Source organism: Microcaecilia unicolor, chromosome 1, assembly GCF_901765095.1.
Source record: "Microcaecilia unicolor chromosome 1, aMicUni1.1, whole genome shotgun sequence".
NCBI classification, from domain to species: domain Eukaryota; kingdom Metazoa; phylum Chordata; class Amphibia; order Gymnophiona; family Siphonopidae; genus Microcaecilia; species Microcaecilia unicolor.
This window is the reverse complement of record NC_044031.1, coordinates 391,551,114-391,575,851: the sequence shown is the minus strand read 5'-3', so window position 1 is coordinate 391,575,851 and position 24,738 is coordinate 391,551,114. Positions and strand designations below refer to the sequence as shown.

The following is a 24,738-nucleotide window of genomic DNA, read 5'->3' as shown; positions in this document are numbered from 1 at the left end:
ACTTCAGCTCCGGGTTTGACCTCATTTAGAAATGATAAATACATTACATGAACATGATCCAATTGACCTTTAACCTGCCAGTTTCTTGGTGCAGCTTTCTAACCATGTTCCAGGGGGCATGTTCCAGTTTAGCAATCCAGTCTGAGCATGTAACTGTACTTATTCTGACTTCTTGACAGTAAATACAAAATGGATAGCATGAATTATTTCCCTTCTAATCTGGGCATATACAGTCCCACAGAGGATTAGCTTGTAAACCTGTCTCAGAGATGCATGTAACAGTCATTTTATGATGGATTTTACTGTTCCAGATGCAGTAGATTAAAAACCTACAGTATGAAAGTAGTTTATACTATCTTGTAATAGTCTTATGTTTTTCATATATGCCAGGCTTCTAGCTCTGAATGGATAATAGTCGCTGGCCTCAAAATTCACTGTAATATGCATTTCAGTTTTCCCTCATCTCGGTCACAGTAACAAAATTGATGGTCAGCTCTCCAGGAATCATGTATTCCTGCCTGCCTGCTGTCTCCCACACTGTTGCTTCACTGCCTTGCTTTCACTGCAAAAGAATGTAGGACATTTAAGATATTCCGAGCAGCACCCTTGATGTCTGGGCTTCATGGGAATATGTCACACTGTAGTTATTACTAACTGTTAATGTTCAGACCCGAGGCTGCTTGCTTTGGCAGCTAGTACTGTTTTGCTAGTTGGACAGAACCGAGTTCAGGCCGACGCTGAAGTAGCCCCATTTATCAAGCCATCACCACCATGAAGACCCGGCTGATGGCACCACGCTGTGTGTAAAGATGAAAACATCTTTTCTTTCCCTCTGATCTGAGAGGGAGGGTCGGGGGAGCTATTAAAGGCAGCCTTGAGTCAACTTGGAAGGCCAATGAAGTTACCACAGGCATTCAATCAAAGACAGGGAAGGGAATGCAAAGGCTGGAGGTGCTGGTTGGATTTAAAGAAAGTGTAACCCTTTAACTGAGCTGCTGCATGTTGTGAACAAAAGCCTTTCATATTGATCTAAATATGAAGAATGGCTATGTGGGAGGCTACATTTTTTTTTCCATTTGTACATCTGGAATGCCACCTCTATATGCTGTGTCAGGAGGTCAGGACTCCTGAGATTTACATGCCATTTTTTGCATGTGTTTTGAAGAGGTTGATCTATCATATTATCTTAAACATTGGCTCAACCTTCAGGGCAGTATATTAGCAGATCCCAGTGCATTTGGTCAAATGTATACTAGACTCTGTCTTTTATCATTTGAAAAGATTTTACTGATGTATTTCAAAAATTACTTTTTATATGCAGTATTCATTCCAAAAGGCATATTTGTACAACTACTTACAATAATATATCACTCCTTCAAAGAATGCGTTATTTTACTAAAACAGATTTGTAGTAGGCGCCAATATTTCAAAATGATTGGAGATGCCAAACACAATACTAATTACCTCTCCCTGGACATAATGAAAGAGCTTGCTCAATACTGGGGATGCTCAGCACCCATGGACCCACAGAGCTGGCTTCTATGCCCTCAGGATAGCTTATGGTGTTCTTTTTCACAAGGATGTATTTATTCAATAAATAGAGTATGTACATGGTATGTGTTCAGTAGACACATGTACTGTTGCAGCAGTGCTGCTGCTTGGCTGCTTTCCCTGAGGAATGTCTGCGTCCACGTTTGCAACCGCCCCATGATCAGAGCCCCCAAATGCGTGAAACAGGCAGCACACCAAACACTGGTGTGCTGCCCGGAACAAACCCTATGCCTGCATTTTGGACCAAATATCAAGCCCAAAAGTGTTGGCATTGTTGCAATCAAATAATATATGTGTAAGTGATCCTTTTTGACAGGACCAACATAAATTTGTAGAGGAAAATTTGCTTTTAACAATGTAATAGGGGTCCTTAAGGCTCTATGTTGAAGGAAGAAAAGAGATTGCGTGATGGAGGATGAGAGAGAAGGTCTGGGGTCATAAAGTTTGAAAAGAGACAATTGTTTATCTGACAATTGTTCACTAGAATCAGTTTCCCCAAGTTTTCTGTGAAGAAGAGCATAATTGTTTTGACTGAGTTTGAAATATCTTATAAAATATTGAGGCTGAGTATTTACCTGAGTGGTGACAAAGAGATTGAAAGGGGAGAGAAGGAAGTAAAACTTTCATATTCAAGTTAGTATGAAGTATAACCTTTGTAATCTGTGCCAGTTAGATAATTGAGAGTAAGGGAAGGAAATTCTTGTTTCAATTGTGCAAATGATTCAAATTTTCCATTAGATATTAATTGAAAAAGAAGCCATAAATTATTTTCCTTATACCAAAGGGGCCAATCAAATGGCTTGTTATCGATCTTTATTAGAGGATTATTCCAAATTGTTTGACACCTCCCAAACAGACATATGTGTCAACAATCAGCTGTCTTGTTACATAAGTACATAAGTATTGCTATACTGGGACAGACCGAAGGTCCATCAAGCCCAGCATCCTGTTTCAAACAGTGGCCACTCCAAGTCAAAAGTACCTGGCAAGATCCCAAAGCAGTGGATTTTCCACAAGTCCATTTGGTCTACAGACTTTTTTAAACCCCGCTAAGCTAATAGCTTTTACTACATTCTCTGTCAACAAATTCCAGAGTTTAATTACACATTGAGTGAAGAAATATTTTCTCCAATTCGTTTTAAATTTACTACTTTCTAGCTTCTACTCCAGTCATTATTTTATAGATCTCTATCATATCTCCCCTCAGCCGCCTTTTCTCCAACGAAATGTAATAGATTGGTGAGGTAAGATTTCCCTTCACTAAAGCCATGCTGACTTTTGAATATGCTCAGTAATTTTGTTCTTATAATAGTCTCCACCATTTTGGCCGGCACCGACGTCAGGCTCACCGGTTATAATTTCCCAGATCACCTCTGCAACTTTTTTTAAAAATTGCCGTTACATTTGCCACCCTCCAATCTTCTGGATCCACGCTTGATTTTAAAGATAAATTACCTATTACTAACAATAGTTTTGCAAGTTCATTTTTCAATTCTGTCAGTACTTGGGTATGAATACCATCTGGTCCAGGAGATTTGCTACTCTTTAATTTGTCTAATTGCGCCATTACATCCTTCAGGTTTATAGAGATTTTGGTCAGTTTCTCTGGCTCGTCAGCTTTGAATACCATTTCTGGTACTGGTATCTCTCCCAAATCTTCCTCGGTGAATACCAAAGCAAAGAATTCATTTAATCTCTCCGCTATGGCTTTGTCTTCCCTGATTGCCCCTTTTACCCCTTGGTCATTTAGCAGTCCAACCGATTCTTTTGCTGGCTTCTTGATTTTAATATACCTAAAAAAATTTTTACTATCAGGCTTATTTTCAAAGAGGACACCCATCTTTTGACACAAATCGCAAGATGGGCGTCCTTCTCACAGGGTCGCCCAAATAGGTATAATGGAAAGCCGATTTTGGGCGTCCCCAACTGCTTTCCATCGCGGGGATGACCAAAGTTCCCAGGGGCGTATTGGAGGCATAGCGAAGGCGGGACTTGGGCGTGCCTAACACATGGGCGTCCTCGACCAATAATGGAAAAAAAGGGCGTCCCTGATGATCACTTGGACGACTTTGCTTGGTCCTGTTTTTTCTTACGAGCAAGCCAAAAAAGGTGCCTGAACTGACCAGATGACCACCGGAGGGAATTGGGGATGACCTCCCCTTACTCCCCCGGTGGTCACTAACCCCCTCCCACCCTCAAAAAAGTTTTTAAAAAATATTTTTTGCCAGCCTCAAATATCATACCGAGCTCCATGCAGTGCACTTTAGGCAGGCAGACCCAGGCCCATCCCTCCCTACCTGTTACACTTGTGGTGGTAATTGTGAGCCCTTCAAAACCCACTAGAAACCCACTGTATCCACATCTAGGTGCCCCCTTCACCCGTAAGGGCTATGGTAGTGGTGTACAGTTGTGGGGAGTGGGGTTTGGGGGGCTCAGCACACAAGGTAAGGGAGCTATGTACCATTCTAGCTGGCATCCTGAGGAAGATAACCGAGATACTGGGGGGAGGGGGGGTCTTGGCTATAACACTGGGCCACATCAGCGAGACTCTAGAGTGCCTCACTGCAGTGGTACAGCATATTGGCCCCAATAACAGTCACAGTCATGCAGGCTCATTTATGTGTATGAGCAACAAACCGTACCCCTCTTCTGCTGCCCCCAATCATCCCGCCAGTCATGTTATTCCTGGAATTGTGGATTTTTCCCAAGTCCATTTAGTAGCGGTTTATGGACTTGTCCTTTAGGAAACCATCTAACCCCTTTTTAAACTCTGCCAAGCTAACCGCCTTCACCACGTTCTCTGGCAACGAATTCCAGAGTTTAATTACGCGTTGGGTGAAGAAAACTTTTCTCTGATTTGTTTTAAATTTACTACACTGTAGTTTCATCGCATGCCCCCTAGTCCTAGTATTTGTGGAAAGCGTGAACAGATGCTTCACATCCACCTGTTTCACTCCACTCATTATTTTATATACCTCTATCATGTCTCCCCTCAGCTGTCTCTTCTCCAAGCTGAAAAGCCCTAGCCTCCTTAGTCTTTTTTCATAGGGAAGTCGTCCCATCCCCGCTATCATTTTAGTCGCCCTTCGCTGCACCTTTTCCAGTTCCACTATATCTTTCTTGAGATGCGGTGACCAGAATTGAACACAATACTCAAGGTGCGGTCGCACCATGGAGTGATATAACGGCATTATAACATCCTCACACCTGTTTTCCATACCTTTCCTAATAATACCCATCATTCTATTCGCTTTCCGAGCCACAGCAGCACACTGAGCAGAAGGTTTCAGTGTATTATTGACGACGACACCCAGATCCCTTTCTTGGTCCGTAACTCCTAACGTGGAACCTTGCATGACGTAGCTATAATTCGGGTTCTTTTTTCCCACATGCATCACCTTGCACTTGCTCACATTAAACATCATCTGCCATCTAGCCGCCCAGTCTCCTGGTCTCGTAAGGTCCTTCTGTAATTTTTCACAATCCTGTCGCGAGTGAACGACTTAACTAAATAAATAAATTTGTGTCATCAGCAAATTTAATTACCTCGCTAGTTACTCCTATCTCTAAATCATTTATAAATATATTAAAAAGCAGCGGTCCTAGCACAGACCCCTGAGGAACCCCACTAACTAGCCTTCTCCATTGTGAATACTGCCCATTTAACTCCACTCTCTGTTTCCTATCCTTCAGCCAGTTTTAATCCACAATAGGACTTTTCCTCCTATCCCATGACCCTCCAATTTCCTCTGTAGCTTTTCATGAGGTACCTTGTCAAACGCCTTTTGAAAATCCAGATACACAATATCAACTGGCTCCCCTTTGTCCACATATTTGTTTACTCCTTCAAAGAATTGAAGTAAATTGGTCAGGCAAGATTTCCCCACACAAAAGCCATGCTGACTCGGTCTCAGTAATCCATGTCCTCGGATGTGCTCTGTAATTTTGTTTTTAATAATAGCCTCTACCATTTTCCCCGGCACCGACATCAGACTCACCGGTCTATAATTTCCCGGATCTTCCCTGGAACCTTTTTTAAAAATGGGTGTTACTTTGGCCACCCTCCAATCTTCCGGTACCAAGCTCGATTTTAAGGACAAATTGCATATCACTAGCAGTAGCTCCGCAAGCTCATTTTTCAGTTCTATCAGTACTCTAGGATGAATACCATCCGGTCCAGGAGATTTGCTACTCTTCAGTTTGCTGAACTGCCCCATTATGTCCTCCAGGTTTACCGTGAAGTCAGTAAGTTTCTCCGACTCGTCCACTTGAAATATCATTTCCGACACCGGTATCCCATCCAAATCTTCCTCGGTGAAGACCGAAGCAAAGAATTCATTCAATCTCTCCGCTACGTCTTTGTCTTCCTTGATCGCCCCTTTTACCCCTCGGTCATCCAGCGGCCTAACCGATTCTTTTGCCGGCTTCCTGCTTTTAATATACCGAAAAAAAATTTTACTATGTTTTTTTGCCTCTAATGCTATCTTTTCTTCGTAATCCCTCTTGGCCTTCTTTATCTGCGCCTTGCATTTGCTTTGACACTCCTTATGCTGCTTCTTGTTATTTTCAGATGGTTCCTTCTTCCATTTTCTGAAGGCATTTCTTTTAGCTCTAATAGCTTCCTTCACCTCACTTTTCAACCAGGCCGGCTGTCTTTTGGAGTTCCGTCTTTCTTTTCTAATTAGTGGACTATGTTTGGCCTGGGCCTCCAGGATGGTATTTTTGAACAGCGTCCATGCCTGTTGAACAGTTTTTACCTTCTCAGTTGGCCCCCTAAGTTTTTTTCCACCATTCTTCTCATTTTATCATAGTCTCCTTTTTTAAAGTTAAACGCTAACATATTTGACTTCAAGGTCGATATCAAAACTTATCATATTATGATCACTGTTATCAAGTGGCCCCAGTACCATAACGTCCCTCACCAGATCATGCGCTCCACTAAGGACCAAGTCTAGAATTTTTCCGTCTCTCGTCGGCTCCTGCACCAGCTGCTCCATAAAGCTGTCCTTGATTTCATCAAGGAATTGTACCTCTCTAGCGTGTCCCAATGTTACATTTACCCAGCCTATATTTGGATAATTGAAGTCACCCATTATTATCACATTGCCCATTTTGTTTGCATCTCTGATTTCTTTTATCATTTCTGTGTCTACCTGCTCATCCTGGCGACGCGGATGGTAGTACACTCCTATCACGTCCTTTTCCCTTTTATACATGGAATTTCAACCCACAATGATTCAAAGGTGTGATTTGTGTCCTGCTGAATTTGTAATCTATCTGAGTCAAGGCTCTCGTTAATATACAATGCTACCCCTCCACCAGTCCGGTCCACTCTATCACTACGATATACTTTGTACCCCGGTATGACAGTGTCCCACTGGTTATCTTCCTTCCACCAGGTCTCAGTAATGCCTATTATATCCAATTTTTCATTTAGTGCAATATATTCCAACTCTCCCATCTTATTTCTTAGACTCCTAGCATTTACATATAGACATTTCAGAGTATGTTTGTTGTTCCTATTTGCATGATGCTTAGTACTGGACATTACTGATTTGCCATCTTTTGTCTGATCTTTAGTTGTATTTAAGGGCACCTGTCTGTTGTGCAACCTCACTATCCAGAAACCCTATCTTCCCTGTTTGTGAGGTATCTTTGCAAGATACCTTATCCCGAACCATGCGCTTTACATCATGCTTAATACTTGACAGTATTAATTTGCAATATTTTGACTGATTTTTATTTTTATTTAAGGACACCTGATTTACTACGGTCTCTTTTGCAACCTCACTATCAGGATACCCTATGTTCCCTGTTTTGGTGATATCTTTGAAAGATACCTTATCCTGAACCATGTGATTTTGAGCGACTGTCGGCAGGGCCGTGCCGATGCGGTAAACGGGGTAAGCGCTGCAGGGGGGCGCCCACCTCTGGAGGGCGCCGCCGCGGTGCTTACTCTCGCCCCGCGCCGCCGAGGCCTTTAAATCTTTTACCTGGTTGCAGCAGCGTCAGTGAAAGCGCTGCCGACGTCTCCCTTCCCTTGCACTCATTGGTTCCCTCAGTGTTCCGCCTTCTTCTGACGTCAGAAGAAGGCGGACACTGAGGGAACCAAGAGCACGAAGGGAAGGGAGACGTCGGCAGCGCTCCGCTTTCACTGACGCTGCTGCGACCAGAAGTAAAAGATTTAAAGGCCCCAGGGCGCGGAGGAAAGAGCAGAGAGGCATAGGCGCCCCGTATAAGAGGCTTGGGGAGGCTAAGCCTCCCCAGCCCAACCATGACCTTTAAAACCGGCTCCGGTCCCCACCTGGCAATGTCGACGGCGTCCCCTGTGCCTTTGGGCAGCTTACCGGCACACGCAGCACTTCTCTTGTTTCTCCTCTTCGTTGCCGTCATCCCACCCCCCCCTTCACGCGATTCGCGAACCGCGCTGCCGCTTAGCACTGCTTTAAAAAAAAAAATTTACAAGTCAGCAGGAAGAGGCTGCTTCAGCCAATCCCAGGAGCCTTCCTTCAGCCCTCAGGGGCGGAACACGCTGAAGGAAGGCCCCTGGGATTGGCTGAAGCAGCCTGTTCCTGCTGACGTGTATTTTTTTTTTTAAGCAGTGCTAAGCGGTTCGCGAATCGCGTGAAGGGAGAGGACAATTTGCTGGAAATGGAGGGGAGGGGAGAGAGAGGAGGATTGCTGGCTATGGATGGAGGAGGGAAGGGCAGAGAGGGACAAGGATGGACATGGGGGCCCAGGGAGGACAATTTGCTGGAAATGGAGGGGAGGGGAGAGAGGAGGATTGTTGGCTATGGATGGAGGAGGGAAGGGCAGAGAGGGACAAGGATGGACCTGGGGGCCCAGGGAGAGGACAAATTGCTGGAAATGGAGGGGAGGAGGATTGCTGGCTATGGATGGAGGAGGGAAGGGCAGAGAGGGACAAGGATGGACATGGGGGCCCAGGGAGGGGACAATTTGCTGGAAATGGAGGGGAGGGGAGAGAGGAGGATTGCTGTCTATGGATGGAGGAGGGAAGGGCAGAGAGGGACAAGGATGGACATGGGGGCCCAGGGAGAGGACAAATTGCTGGAAATGGAGGGGAGGGGAGGAGGATTGCTGGCTATGGATGGAGGAGGGAAGGGCAGAGAGGGACAAGGATGGACATGGGGGCCCAGGGAGAGGACAAATTGCTGGAAATGGAGGGGAGGGGAGAGAGGAGGATTGCTGGCTATGGATGGAGGAGGGAAGGGCAGAGAGGGACAAGGATGGACATGGGGGCCCAGGGAGAGGACAAATTGCTGGAAATGGAGGGGAGGAGGATTGCTGGCTATGGATGGAGGAGGGAAGGGCAGAGAGGGACAAGGATGGACATGGGGGCCCAGGGAGAGGACAAATTGCTGGAAATGGAGGGGAGGGGAGAGAGGAGGATTGCTGGCTATGGATGGAGGAGGGAAGGGCAGAGAGGGACAAGGATGGACATGGATGGGAGGACAGGACCCAGGGAGAGAGAAGAAATTGCTGGAAATGGATATAGAGCAAGAAATGAAGAAGAAAGGAGGAAAGTAAAGAAATAAATGGAAAGGAAGCCCTGGAAATGGAGTTAAGAGGACAGATAGCAGCAGACTCAGATACTGGGCCAGCATGATCAGAAAAAGAAAGTCACCAGACAACAAAGGTAGAAAAAAATCATTTTATTTTCATTTTAGCGTTTGGAATATGTCTACTTTGAGAATTTACATCTGCTATCTTATTTTGCAATGTATAACAATTTGTTTCTAAGAATATTGCTGACAATTCCTGTCAGTGTAGCAAGTGGTGAGTGATCATTTTCACCGGGGGGGGGGGGGGGGGGCGCCAACTGATAGTCTGCAGGGGGGCGGCAGAGACCCTAGGCACGGCCCTGACTGTCGGCCTCCTCCCCCCCCCCCCCCCCCCGTTTCTAGTTTAAACTTTAAAAACTGCTCTATCTCCTTTTTAAATGGTGATGCCAGAAGCCTGGTCCCACCCTGATTAAGGTGGAGCCCATCCTTTCGGAATAGGCTCCCCCTTCCCCAGAATGTTGCCCAGTTCCTAACAAATCTAAAACCCTCCTCCCTGCACCATCGTCTCATCCACGCATTGAGACTCTGGAGCTCTGCCTGTCTTTTGGGCCCTGCGCGTGGAATGGGTAGCATTTCAGAAAATGCTACCCTAGAGGATCTGGATTTGAGCTTTCTACCTAAAAGCCTAAATTTGGCTTCCAGGACCTCTCTCCCACATTTTCTTATGTCATTGGTACCCACATGTACCAAGACAGCCGGCTCCTCACCAGCACTTTCTAAAATCCTATCTAGGTGACACGTGAGGTCTGCCACCTTTGCACCAGGCAGGCAAGTCACCAGGCGATCTTCATGTCCACCAGCCACCCAGCTATCAATATACCTAATGATCGAATCACCAACTACAACAGCTGTCCTAACCTTTCCTTCCCGGGCAGCACTTGGAGACATATCCTCTGTGCGAGAGGATAGTACATCCCCTGGTGGGCAGGTCCTGGCTACAGGAGTACTTCCTACTTCACCAGGGTGATGCTCTCCTTCTAGGAGACCTCCCTACTCCAAGGTAGCATAGGTGCTACCAGACTGGAGGTGGGACCTCTCTACAACATCCCTGTAGGTCTCCTCTATGTACCTCTCTGTCTCCCTCAGCTCCACCAAGTCTGCTACTCTAGCCTCAAGAGAACAGACATGTTCTCTGAGAGCTAGGAGCTCTTTGCATCAGGCACACACATATGACATCTCACCAACTGGGAGATAATCATACATGTGACACTGAATGCAAAAGACTGGATAGCACCCTTCTCGCTGCTGGACTGCTGACTCCATCTTAGTGTTTTTGAGTTTTTCAATAATTTTAAACTTGCTACAGTATTAAGGATATTAGCTAAATAAAAGTGTCTTTTAGTTTATATAGTATGATTTATTTAGTGTTTCCTTCTTAGATGGTAATGAAATGTATTTAAAACTCTGTAAGAGCACTCCTTGCTTGTTACCCTAATTACAATAACTGACTATAAATGAAGAGTTGTCCAAGGGGTGGGAAGACTAAACTAGATCCTGCGGTGCCTGCTAGATTCTATCTGTTAATGCTATGGTACAAAGTTTTTAAAACTAAGTTCTTTTTATATTTTTATTTTGCCTAACACTAACCTACAATTCATCCTTTAAACCCCAATCTTTAAGTTCCCAAACAACAAAGCAAAATAGCATTCACTTACCAGAGAAATGTCCTCTTCTCTCGGAACTGGACATTTCTCTGGTAAGTGAACACTGTCCGGGGACAGCATGTGATCGCGCTGTGGGAGAATCAATATCAAATCTGATAGTTTCATAAAGGTTCAAAATAACTGTCCTCTTCTAATGGCACATCTCTAACACATTGGTATCGTGCATCTCCTCCAAATACAGCTTTCTGTAATATACATGCTGCCGAGGTCTTTTTGGGGCCTCAAAACCTGGGGTTCCTCTCTCCTTCTTGCCTGTTCTTCATCCTCTCCTCTGGGATGTGTTGCTGCAGGGGTGGCAAAGTATGCAAGTATCAAGGGGAGACCTTCGTCTGCAGACATTCTTCTGAGAGGACACATTCCCCAACAAAGCTCTGAAACCACGCTGAGAAGACGCGCAGAACAAACCTCTGCAAGCACACTGAGAAAATGCACTCAACAATGCCGAGAAGACACACTCAACAAACTTCTGCAAGCAGAATGAAAAAATGCATTCAACAAAGCTTTAAAGGCATGCTCAACAAAGAAAGAGGCACTTCTCTTCCAGGAGTTGTCGTTCTAGCATTCTACTTTCGGTATGACACTGTGTTGATGTAGTGTAAACGTATGCGCGTGGTTATGAGTGGGGAGTGATGGGAGGATATTTCCACTTATGACAAATGTTCTTGCCCACTTTTTAAAAAAGTATTAATTGTATTTAGCTTATTATACTTTGAAGCAAAATGGGTAGCACTCACATTGCATGGTGGCATACACCTTGGCAAAGTGCACATGCATGCTGGCTGAAGTGACAGGGTAAACCACGCTTTTATATCTGTTTTGCTGCACACACTTATGTTAAACACTTTTTAATTTCCAAAAGTTCAGCAAAAGTCTTGTTCAGGACCCTGTTATACCAGCCTGGATCTTGCGTTATTTTCCAGCAATGTTAATTTTCTTCTCCCCAGTGTTAATGCCTGGCATGCTTGTTGTTTCTTGATCCCTCTCAGAGCATTCTGCGCAGGTAAATGCGGGTGCTAGTATGGCACTAATGTCCTCTAGTGCCCGTGTTTGCTTCTGAGGATCAGGGCCTCTGGTTTCAACAATGTTCACCTAGTAGATTCTTTGTTTTCATTTCTGTATTAAACTGTTGGAAACTAAGGGGATCTTTTACTAATGTGCACTATGTTTTTTTGTAATTGGCATGCCTTAACAGCAAAAATTAAAATGTGCTAAGTGCAAAGGCTGTGTGATAATTATTGAGAGCATGCCCAGTATGTCCTCGGTAAGTACTGCACTAAAAACTGCACTAGCACAGGTAAACCTGGTTGCAATTAGTGTGGATGCACTTAGTGCCTCCTTTTGAGCCACCTAGTTCCTGCCCCCTAACAGAACATGGAGTTTGCATATGACTTAGCATGCACTCTAACTGCCATATCACCATGGTAACAGTTGATGTGCTTCTGCAGATGTAGTTAATGCATGCCAATTCAATCACTGAGGGGCCCTTTTACAAAGGCATGGTAGGCTCTATGTGCGTGCAGCATTCGACAAAACAGTTTACAGAATGTGAAAGGCCCAAAGGAGGGCATAGGAAGGAAGGATAAGTTGAACGAAAATAAAAGAACCAATTCAAAGAAAAATCTAATAACATTGGAGGTATGAATATGAATGTTTGTGTTACAAAAGTTCGATTGAAGTTTCTTGAATATGACATAAGAGGGTTTATGCATAACTGAGCCGATTCTAGAACTGGGAGCACAACTGCATGCTTAACTTCAGTCTCCATTTATAGAATTTGGGGGGTGCAAATATTAGAAATTATCTACAGACTTGCAAGCCAGTTTTTGAATGTAAATTCCTCTCATACACTTCAGTGGAGTTTCAAGCCTAAATCAATCGCCAAAGATTCTACAACCACACGTAGCGAAACACTAATCTGACTTGTTCCTGCTCACCTTAAATTTCATTCAAAATAGAGGCTGCCTGCAAACCATAATCTATTCCTCCTGTCAGAATAATACCTGCAGCATAAGGCCAGTTTTATTTTTGAAGCTATACAAATTGTGAGTTTAAGGGATTGGTAGCAATTATTTTGATTGCAATGTCTGGATACCCATCATCCCACTGGAAAAGGAGGATTCTTACTGAAAAACAGTTTTGGTTCTGTGAATTTGCTCCAGGTACAGACTCATTTTGGGTAACTTCAGCCTTCCCTGTGCTGAATATATTCTTGAAGAAGGAATTAGTTAATATGACTTGAAACTTTTACAAAGCACATTACCTCAAGTACTTCAGTTTGCTTTTCTGCAACTAGGAAAAAGCAAAACTGTATCTTTTCCCTCCCTCTAAACACTGGAAACGAGCCCAACACTAGAACTGATAACCAGACTCCATACTCATTAGTCACTGGATATATACATATTTTCAAAGTATTAAAATGTGTAATGAAACCTTGGTGGGAAGAAGTACATTAATACAATGGATATTCGTGAACAAGATATAAGTAAAATTATGATTACCTTGATAATATCATTTGCTTTTCTTGCAACAGACTACTTCAAAGTGAAAAAGAATCACTAGAAACTGGCCCATATTCTTATTCATACATCCTTTATATTTAAATTTTACATTGACTGCTTTGGATAAAAAGCAATATAGGACACAAACGAACAGAAAAAAAGCAGAATGAATAATATGACATAATTCAGGTTTTCACCACACAAGCAAAGGATCACCTACATTTATTACCCAGTGACAGCAAGTGTAAATATTCTAGTCCAGTTGAAAAATCATACTACTCTGTTATACACCTTCACTGTACTCTGGCTGTAGAATGACTTAATTGCAAAGCCTATGATTTAGTAGTGAGAGGTGATAGGAGTTGCTTAGGCTCCTAAGGAGTCAGAGAAAAAAGTTAAGCAGCACTGGAGTATATATTAACAGACGTCCCTTGACTCTGAGCAAGAGGCCAGACACCCAGAGGGAACTGTATCTGTGCTCACACAGTGGCATAACCACGGGGGGCCTTGGGGGCCTGTGCCCCCACTTTGGGCTCAGGCCCCCTCCAAATGTGCAGTTTCTATTAAATGGCTGGCCAGGATGCTGAAGCCCTGCTAGCTAAAGAAATTTGTTGCCGAGCTGCTCCCCTCCTCCTCATGCTGCTGCAATACAGTCATTGGTGGTATGCCTCCAGCCACTGATGTCGGAACTCCTTGCACATGCTCAGGGAGTCCTGGTATCAGTGGCTGGAGGCACACCACCAAATTTTTCTGTACTGCAACAGTGCAAGGACGAGGTTTGAAAAGGTATTATTTTTGGCATGCCAGGAAGGGGAGGGGGGATACATTGCCCCCTGTCAGTCAAGCAGTGCGTAACAGCCCTGTGTGAATCACTCTAGACTGCCCAGGGTTTACATGTAAGTACCTCATTAGCCATTTTCTCACATGCACAGTTGCTTGAGTGACATGGGGCCCCATGTTTAAATGATGGTGAAGCAGAGTCATTTGGTACTCTTACTAATTTATATCACTATAAAAATATAGAACATCAACATCCCAGGCTGGCAAACTGGTACAGTGGCAATTACTACACACTGCCATGTATCAAACCTGGGTTTGATTCTCAGGGCAGGACTCTAGTCTCTGGACCAGCTAGGCCTAGGGATTTGTGCAAGCAGAATTTACAACTGCTGAGGGGAGGGGAAATTTTGGCCATTGCTCAACAGGAACGCCTACTGATCAACGTTGATCCATGTTAACCAGGTTCCAATTTCTGGCCTCTGGCTGAGATCCGTATGAGTGTGTGGGCCTCTTTTTGTGACAGAGGACCTGTTACACTATTTATACAATATGTGCACAGGCGTAGATCCTTACCAGCACATCCACACACATAAGTAAGCCTAATGGGTGTGCCTACTTTCTCATGAAGTAATTTTATAAAAGCACATAGCTGCATATGTTGTGTAAAATAGGTGCCTTCATAGCTTAGGTGCCCTCTATGGAGATAATTGGAGAAAGCTTCTGTACTAAGTATACATGTAGAAATGGCATATACATACATATATTGAGGATATGCTTTTGGGGCTATTTAGTAACATAGCAGATGATGGCAGATAAAGACCTGTATGGTCCATCCAGTGTGCCCGAGAAGCTAAACTCATTACATAAGGTATGATGTGATGCTCCATATGTATACCTGATCTTGATTTGTCCATGCCATTTTCAGGGCATAGACCGTAGAAGTCTACCTGGCACTGTCCTTGTTCTAAGACTTTTGAAGTTGTTATCAAAGTTCCTGAAAAGCTCCATTCCAGCCCATCCAAACCTATCCAGCCACAATCAGGGCACAGACCATAGAAGTCTGCCTAGTATCGGCTTTGCTTCCCAATTACCAGTGTTGCCACCTAATCTCCACTGTTTGTTTGGATCGATTCCTTCTAAACATGATTCCTTTGTGTTTATCCCACACATTTTTGAATTCTGATTGGTTTGCATCTCCATCACCTCCCACAGGAGTGCCTTCCAGATATTCACCACCCTTTCGGTCAAAAAATACTTCCGGACATTATTCCTGAGTCAGCCCCCCTTCAACCTCAAGTCATGTCCTCTAGTTCTACCACCTTCCCATCTCTGTAAAATGTTTGTTTGCGGATTAATGCCTTGAATGTCTGTATCATATCACCCCTGGTTCTCCTTTCCTCCAGGATATACAGGTTCAGGTCATCAAGTCTCTGCTCGTAAGTATTGCTACTCAAACCGCATACCATTTTTGTCACTTTTCTTTGAACCGCTTCCAGTCTTTTTACATCCAATGGTATGATATAAGTGCATGCATGTTGTGGACAAGATGCAGAAGTAAGCACATACTATGTACTTTAGAACATAAACTCATGCCTAAGTCACAGAAACTGCCAGAACCTGTTGGGTTATCTGGAAGTATAAGGATTCCACTGTCCCTTCCTTAAACTGTGGACCCTCAGGTATCCTTGAGACCTGTAGTGGCCAATGTTGGAAGCAAGATGCTTGGCTTATAGTTCTTTGGTCACACCCAGCATGGCATTCCTTAAAGATGCCACACTGGGTCAGACCAAAGGTTTATCAAGCCAAACATCCTGTTCCCAACAACGGTCACTCCAGGTCACAAGCATTGCTAGGTGTCCACAGTTTAAGACAGGGAGAGTGGGGGCCTTATACTTCCAGATAATCCAATCGGTTCTTTCAGCCAAGAATGCAGTAAACCATCACAGCTCCTTCTGGAACAATTTCTACTAGATATTTAAAAAACAGACCATGATCAAGCATGTCAAATGCAGCAGATGGGTCAAGGAGAATTATCAAAGAAAATCTCTTCCCTTGAGTTTGTTAGGTAGATTCAGTAACAACGTCTCAGTCCTGCAGACCACCTGAAAACCTGACTATTGTGAATGGAATTAATACAGAATATGTTGCTATTAAATCTTCTGAAAACAGAAGAGGGATATAATTTCCAGACTTGACAGTAAGCAGTCGCATGAAGTGAAACCAAAGAACCCTTCTGCCAACTTCTTGTCTTTATAAAGGCTGCAAGTTTCCAGCCAAAAACACATCAGAAAGAAGCACAATTGTTAATGACAGAAAGATTAGAAATGCATAGGTTGGCTGCTTTCATTACACTGTACAATAGGAGAAAAATTCTGTTGTGTCAAGGGCAGTAAATCCATGTCGAATTTGTTAATAGGAAGCTGATCTCAATTTCTTAACATCATTGCTTCACAATCTGGCATTCCCTGAATAAATGGGAAAATGTTGACATGCATTACACTGAAGTGGCATACATTGGTGTCCTTTTCACTTTTTATAAATTACATAATTCGTTTTTCAAATGACATCTTTTACTGTAATTCAAATCAAATACAATTTATGCAGTATAGCTAGTGGAGGAGTAGTCTATTGGTAAAAGCAACAGGCTGACAGCTGGCAAAACCACTTTCAAATCCTGGGCTGCTCTGTGTGATTTGGGGAAATCACTTAACTCTCTATGGCCTCAGATACAAAAATAGATTGTAAGACCTCCAGGGACAGGGGAATAACACTCACCTTGAGTTATTATTGAAACGGTGTGAGCTATATGGCATGGAGGAGTGGCCTAGTGGTTAGGGTGGAGGACTTTGGTCCTGAGGAACTGAGTTCAATTCCCACTTCAAACACAGGCAGCTCCTTGTGATAGGCAAGTCACTTAACCCTCCATTGTCCCCATGTAAGCCACATTGAGCCTGCCGTGAGTAGGAAAGCACAGGGTACAAAAATAAAATTATATAAAGAAAGGGAAGCAGAACTTTTGGAAGGAGGAGCCAAGCCAGTCTCTAGCCCTGCCCCTCAAGCTCTCTATTTGCCAATACTCTGTTGGGTAAAATATTGGTGGGACCATACCCCTGCAGCCCACATCATTCTATTGCCTCTGAAATAAAGGAAGCATGCCCATGACTGCAGTTAAATATCTTAATTGGAAGTGAAGGACAATGTGTTTATGCTTATTAAAATTTAAAGCCCACTGTATCCAATGACCACAGTGGGTTAAAACCAAACCTATATTAAAAAAAAAACAATACCATATTAAACAATTAATACAATATTACAGAGTATCTGTATATCCCCTATCTGGTATTTAGTTGATGGCAGGCAGCATTTTGACTGCTCGCCGTTGGCGTTCACCCTGGATATTCAGTGCTGGCCCATTTGCATCGACTAGCATTGAATATCTGGTTCTTGCAACTTCCGGCAAGCGCATGACCAGTTAAGTCAATATTCAGACGTAACCGTCCATGGCTTAACGGGCAAAGATACGACTGTTATTTATGCGGGCTTATTTTCTCATTAAAACTTCTGCCTGTGACTCTGTTCAGCTAAGTCTGCTGTCTCTAGACTGGGAAGCAGGAGATAGACAGCTTGGGATGAGACTAAGTTACTGTAGCATTTTTCTGTGGATCTCTTGCTTTTGAATTTGTTATTGAAAAGGGGAAAGGGAAATGGGACTTGATATACCACCTTTCTGTGGTTCTGCTGCAAGGCCCCTGTGATCAGTGACCTGTGACCGGAGCACTGTTTGCTGCATCCTACATGTAGGGAATAAAGGTTCAATAAATGAAGTGCAGAGCACGATTTGGAAGAGATCCTTGGGTGCATGAATAACCTTTGAGATAAATTCTCAGGGAAAGAGTTTTAGTGCCAGCTCATGCAACACACTGTACTCATTCCTAGTCTTTCTAACAAGATGATGGAGTATGTGTAGTCATCTCTTGGCTTCTTTAGGCTAAGATCAAGTGTGTAAACTCTGAGCCATGAGCTGAGGTTGGCCTCTTCTTGGCCTTTTGGGGAAATAAATGTCCTGCCACCAGACCTGACAGAGAACATAAAACTGTTTGGCCTTGGCATAATGAGAAAAACTAAAACTCCTGTTGGGGGGGGGGGGGGGGGGGGGGGGAGGGGAGGAAAATCTGTTCAGCGGTGACTTATTAGAGCTTCCATTTTCTCAAAGAGTGGATAAAGAGAGAAACTCTATGAAAAGTGCTAATAGGTCTCTTGCTCATCAAGAAAATGTTGATGGTTGATGTTGTTACTCACCAGTATATCCTGAATGGTTGTCCTGTCATTTTGCAGAGAAGCAATAATAAGCAGAAACTGTTAAACAAACAACAGGTCACCATGCTAATTACAGCATGGCCTTATTATTCATATCTTGCTCATTTCCCATGTCCATTAATGCCCGGCCTCTTATACATTTGCCATTTCCCTCATTTCCTTGATGAATGATCTTGCAGAAAGATATGCCACTGTTTCATGGTTTTCTGTGGGAGCTGGAAGTTTGTTCCAGTGTGCTAATTATTTTTCACTGGTTACGATCAGTGCAAATTTATGATCTCGTGAGTACAAAGGATTGAAATAAAAAGAACACTCTTGGATTTTTTTTTTCTGCCTTAGAAGTTCAGATTTAGATCATTTATGTCTTGCTGTATCGCCTTTTGTTGAACACATCAAAGCAATTTACAATGAGGCAAATAAAATGCAAATAGAGAAAATAGTCTAATCCAACAAGACAAATAAATTATAATGCACTAACTACAATACAAAATAAGGGACCTTGTTTACTTACATGGTAAAAATTAGTGTGTGCTAATGCTAGAGACAACCATAGGAATATATGGATGTCTCTAATATTAGCATGCGCTATAAATGCTTGCACCTATAGCGTGGCTTAGTAAACAGGGCCCTAAAGCTTACCACACTAAGGGGCCCTTTTACAAAGGCTTATTAGGCTCTATGCTCATGCAAAGCGTACCAAAATGAGATTACCATCATGCTACTGTGCCCCCTGGTGGTAATTTCAGATTTGTCGCGTGCCCATGATGCCTGGATGATTTATTTATTTATTTCCTCCCATGCGCGGCCTTTCCGGAAGTAATTGGCAGTTGGCGTTCGCTGACTGACCACTGCACGTGTAGCATGTGAACTCTTACCGCTAGATCAATGGGTGGCGTTAAGGGCTCAGGCTGGTTTTAGGTGCACACTGGTTTCAGTTGTACCGCATGCCCTTTACCCGTCCCATAAAAAAAAAGCCCTTTTTTTGCAGATGTGGTCAAAACTGGCCCGATGTGCTCCCAAAACATGCAACTACACTACTGCAGGCCACTTTTTACCGCGGCTTAGTAAAAGGACCCCTAAGGGCCCTGTTTACTAAGCCGCACTGTAGGAGCGCAGACATTTTAGCACATGCTAAAAATTAGCATGTGCTAACGAAAGAGACACCCATAGGAATATAATGGGTGTCTCTATCATTAGTGTGTGCTAATATTTAGCATACAGTAGAAAGTTATCGTGCCTACAGCATAGCTTAGGAAATGGGGCCCTAATGGAATTAGTGCACACTAAATGTTAAGAAACCCATAGGTATAAAATAGGCTTTTTAGCATTCCCCCCCCCCCCCCCCCCCTATTCTATAAAAGTTGCCAAAAATCACCCATGGGTGTGCATGCAATTTAATTGAATATCAAGCTAATTAGTATCAATAATTGACTTTTTTTAAATTCAAGATTGCTTATCCCACTGACAATTCTAATACCTAGTCTTCCTCATCCCCTCTCTTATCCACATATACTTACCCCTCCCTTTGACTTTTTTTGAATTTGTACTCTCCCTGAATTATATCCTTCTGTAATATTGTACGCCACATTGAGCCCGCTCTTGTGGGATAATGTGGGGTATAAATGTACCAAAATAAATAAATAAATAATTAGATTTAATTGAAATTTATGTGTGTACATTTAGGCACAAGATCCAAGACTAAATTTTATACATGAGTAAAAAAAAGAGGGCATGGAAATGGGAGGGTCATGGGTGGAACGGGGAATTAGGAGGATAACTTCCTTTGACTCTCTGACCCATTGTTTTCTACCCCGGTTTCTCCCCCCCCCCCCCCCCAAAAAAAAAAAGGTATTCTTGTGTGCAATTACTGAAAGCTTGAGTCTGCTACTTCTTTATTGTAAGATCTCCAGGTGAGGGATCAAGAGGTGCACATGCACTATAACAGGCTATGCAACCCCCCCCCCCCCCCCCCCCCCCCCCAATGCTGTGACTGTTATAATGAAACTCTGAGGAGGAAGCCTGAGGAGCAGTGACAGAAAACATATATCCATGAAAAGGTTGATGGATGTTTGAATCACCCTTCTAGAATGAGTAATAAAGGCTAGAACAGTAACGGAATCTAGGAAGACACAAGTTATGCATAGAGGATATTTGGTTCCTAAAAGTGAAATGACAGATCAAACAATGACCTGTTGGCACATGATTAAGTATCTTCAGTGCCAAATATACCGATTCAACAGCAAGTGCTGGGGCTGTGAGAATGAGTGGCAAAGTAATTAATATAAAATGTTAGAAGTCTTAGTGGGACACGGGTAACCATGTGGCTTGATTTATCTAGCAGGCTGCCATGAGAGAGTCAGCTAGCTGCTGGTTTTGTCTAGCAGACTGCAAATTCTGTGCATGCTAGAGGTCCTGAAGGAAATTCAAATGCTGGAAGCACTCTTTGGTACAATGCAAGTACTAAAGTGACTGTTAGCAGCAGGGCCTTTTTTGTGTGCTGGTAAGCACTGCTACAGTATACTGGCACCTTTTTCTTGATGCTGCCCAGGCACAGTGGCTAATTGTAATTGTTAATATTACCAGGCTCTGTTCTGCTTGCTCCCAATGTGCAGCCCTCATGTCCGGATCAACAACACACAGACACAGTTTTGCTGTTTTGCTGCTCGCTGCTCGCTCTGCTTGCTGTTTATTTCTCCCTCCCTTCCTTACCAGCCCAATTGTTTCCCGGCATGTAGGTGGCTCAAACGTTACTTGGTGGTGAGGAGGACTGTGCCATGCTGATCTGTACTGGTGCCAGGGGGAGGGGGGTCGTCTCTGCCTGCAAAGCCCCACCGCTGGCATGTTACCATCAGGAAAGGAAATCAGTGTAGCGCTCTAGAAATGTTAAATAGTAGTAGTAGACAAGAAAAGTGGGAGACCAGTGGCCACCAGCCAATGGAATGGAGTGGCTACGGGTGGGCCTTGGTGGACCCAAGCCCACCCAGTCTCTGACCCACCAATCAGGCGTCAGAGGCCATAGAATCTGCTCCATTGTGGCTTTCAGTGCTCAGTTGGGGAGTCTGGGCAGGGGAACCAACATGCTCCAGTATGGGGTCAGGCTGTTCGGCGGTGGCACAGAGAAAAATTATTCTGGATCCTCATCAGTCTGTAACCCCAGTAGGCACTGCAACCTTGGGTCTTCTCTCTAGCACAATCTGCATACCCACCAGGGCCTCTGAAGCAGTAGACGGTAGACCTCTGTAGGAAGGTCAAGCCCAGGTTAAATAAACAAAAAAGAGTTTAATTTTCTATAATGCTGGTGGGCTCTGCAGTGCATTACTCAGGTTGTATATTTGATTTCTCATGTAGGTGAGTTTTTTGGGTGGGGATGGGCTCTGCAGTGCCTAGGTTTAAAAAAAGGTTTATAATTATATTTGATGCTTGTGTGCATTGGGGGGAGTGGAGATGCTAGGGTAGGGAGTAGGGCATGACTGAAGCTAGGCTACAGGGAGGAGTGGGGAAAAGGGTAGGGCTGATGCTGGGCTATAGAGAGGGATGGGGGTAGGGCAGATTCCAAGCTACAGGGATGGATGGGGGATGTAGGATAGGAAGGGAAGGGTAGGGTCTATGCCAGGCTACAGAGATGGATGGAGGGTAGGGAAAGTTGATTCTGGACTATAGGGATGGATGAGGGGTTTAGTGAAGGGAAGGGCTGATGCCAGGATATGGATGGATAGGGGGAGGGGAAGGAAGGGTTGACAGCAGGCTACAGGGATGGATGAAAGGGGAGTTAGTGTCTTTATGGGCTGTCCAACTAAAATTATAATAGAACCTTTTGCTCTGAATCAGGGGTTAGTGCCTTTATGATATGTGAGGTTTGTGGGGTTCTGAGATTTTGATAACATATTGTGTTTCAGATTTGACAAAAGTAGGACTGTTCATCTACTTTCTGGTCTGTGTGCTAATTTGGTTGGTGTCATTTGTGTAATGTGCCTGTACTAATTTGGTTTCTATAACAGCTTTACAGAAATTATGAAAAAAATCTCAAGTTATTTCAGTTCCATGCCTCTCCTTTTATGCCTGCCCTATGTGATGGGATGCATTGAACCATGTATCCATAATGACAACAGCAGCATAAAGTAATTTGTGCTCACTTATTTTGTATATGGTGAGGCTTTATTTATCCGTGTACTGTTTATATGTGACTGAGGTATAGTATTCTGCTGATATGTAGTACTGTGTAGAAAATCCTGTTTGTTATATTTTCCTAGTAAGACATATATTGATATTCTAGCGCTGGTGTAATATTTTCAATGATGCCTTTTTATATGCTCCAGGGTTGGGAAAGGGGTGTGGCTACTGTGGGGGCAGTGCCATATATATATAGTGGCCCCGCCCCTAAGGTTTGCCCTGTATGAGTACTGATACCTTTTTTCCCTACAAAAAAAGCACTGGTTAGCACTAAATTTGAGACACTGAGATCAAACACTACACACCCTGGCTTAGGAGTGAGGTTCATTACTGTCACGGTATGCACAAAAATAACCCAATTGGAGACACTGCCCCCAAGTCAATATGGCAGGTTATGCAGAGGATCTAGGAAGTGCACTAGTAATAGTATCTATTGAGATCAGATTGATAGAATTAACTGGGGTTGTTTAGCAGGCTATGCAGGAGGCAAGATATTTATGAAACGGCCATACTAAAAAAGCTGGAGATTTCGGTTATTATAGAGCTTTGTGGTTAGACATGAAAAAGAAGGATCCTTGAGGGAGTTAAGTGAGGGATCTTGTAGCAAGACCAAAAAGACTGTCCAGGGTATGGATGGATATCTTGCACTCAGTTACACTTTGGCAGCAGGGATGTATCCTTGGCAGTGAGGAAAGAATAATTGTCCAGACTGGAAGGGCTGTGTGGTGTCTTTCTGCTGTCATGCTATGTTATGTTATTGTAGTTTAAGCTGGTTTGCAAATAAAAAGAACTAAAAATGCCTTTGTTTATGGAGGTAAGTGGTGCCCTGGCAGTAAAGGGATTAACTTTCTGTGCTGTCTAAAACCAGGGTTTGTATTCCCAAATCATTTGAAAAAGAGTGAAAGTGAGCATTTGATACTTCAATGGACTGTGTTGGTTCACATTCTAATATAGCAACTGTTTTCAGGTACCATCCACACTGATGCTGTTTGAGAAGGCACTTCTTTCATCTTCCATAAAGCTGTGGATCCTTAACTTTGAATGTCTTATTTAGGAACAAGCTTTTATAGAACTTAATTTGTTTCTGAAATATATTCCATTTAGTAATTCTAAAAATTTTTACCTACCAGACAGTACGTCTCTGTACTCAGCTTGATTTTGAATTCCTTGGATACTGGGCCAACGTTTCTTGAAAGCTGTTTCTTTGGCTTGGCCAATTATCCCAAATTATCAAAACTAAGGATGCCTGTGACTCCTTTTCCTAGTCATTCATAGTAAATAATTACACATGCTTTAAGAAAGGGCTTCCACAAATTTTAGACATCATGACCCCACTTGGAGAATAAAGAGTATAATATTTATTATACTTAATGTTTCTGTACCACCTCATGACATGAAGATTTGCAGGAGTTTTGAAGAACGGTTGTAATTTGTATTTATACTTTTATTGTTTTATTCTATATATTATTTGTGTTTTTGTTTGTTGTTTATTTTAATTTTATTCTGGGTTGTTTTTTGCAAGTTTATTATGTTTGTAGATTTGTAAGCCACCAAGGATGGCAGATTGTGAGGCCTACACATTTATTAAAAAAAATATATTAGCAAGTGAAAGTTCTTATGATCCTAGAGAACAGCCAAAAGAACTTAGTGCTACAGTTCCTCATCTCCCCCCAAATTAAAAAATATCACTTTCTTTTCAACCTCCCTTCCTGAAGTCAAACATCCATTTTCCTCTATCAGTCTCCTTAAATCTTCCCAGGTCCCTTCCTTCTCTCTCACACCTCCTGACCTGGCTCATATTCCTCTTTCTGTCACTGTTCCTGCCCCCACCCAGATTTGTCTCCTTCTCTCTCAAGGTGATTAGCCTAAATCCCTCTTGAAAAGCTAAAGGTGGACAAAGCCATGGGACCGGATGGGATCCACCCCAGGATATTGAGGGAGCTCAGAGAGGTTTTAGTGGGTCCTCTTAAAGATTTGTTTAATATATCCTTGCAGATGGGAGAGGTTCCAAGGGATTGGAGAACAGCGGATGTGGTCCCTCTTCACAAAAGTGGTGATAGGGAAGAAGCTGGAAACTACAGGCCGGTAAGCCTCACTTCGGTTATTGGAAAAGTAATGGAAGCGATGCTGAAGGAAAGGATAGTGAATTTCCTGGAAGCCAATAAGTTGCAAGAT

General features: G+C 43.3%; 1 long non-coding RNA gene across 1 annotated transcript; it reads right to left on the bottom strand.

Annotated features, from left to right (window-relative positions):
* Positions 1–1,429: 1,429 nt before the first annotated feature.
* Positions 1,430–23,193, bottom strand: LOC115460281. The gene is made up of 4 exons (XR_003940446.1): positions 23,183–23,193; positions 11,259–11,261; positions 10,082–10,087; positions 1,430–1,536 (listed from the first exon to the last, which is right to left on the bottom strand). It is a non-coding gene; the product is annotated as an uncharacterized LOC115460281 (long non-coding RNA).
* Between the last annotated feature and the right edge of the window lie 1,545 nt (positions 23,194–24,738).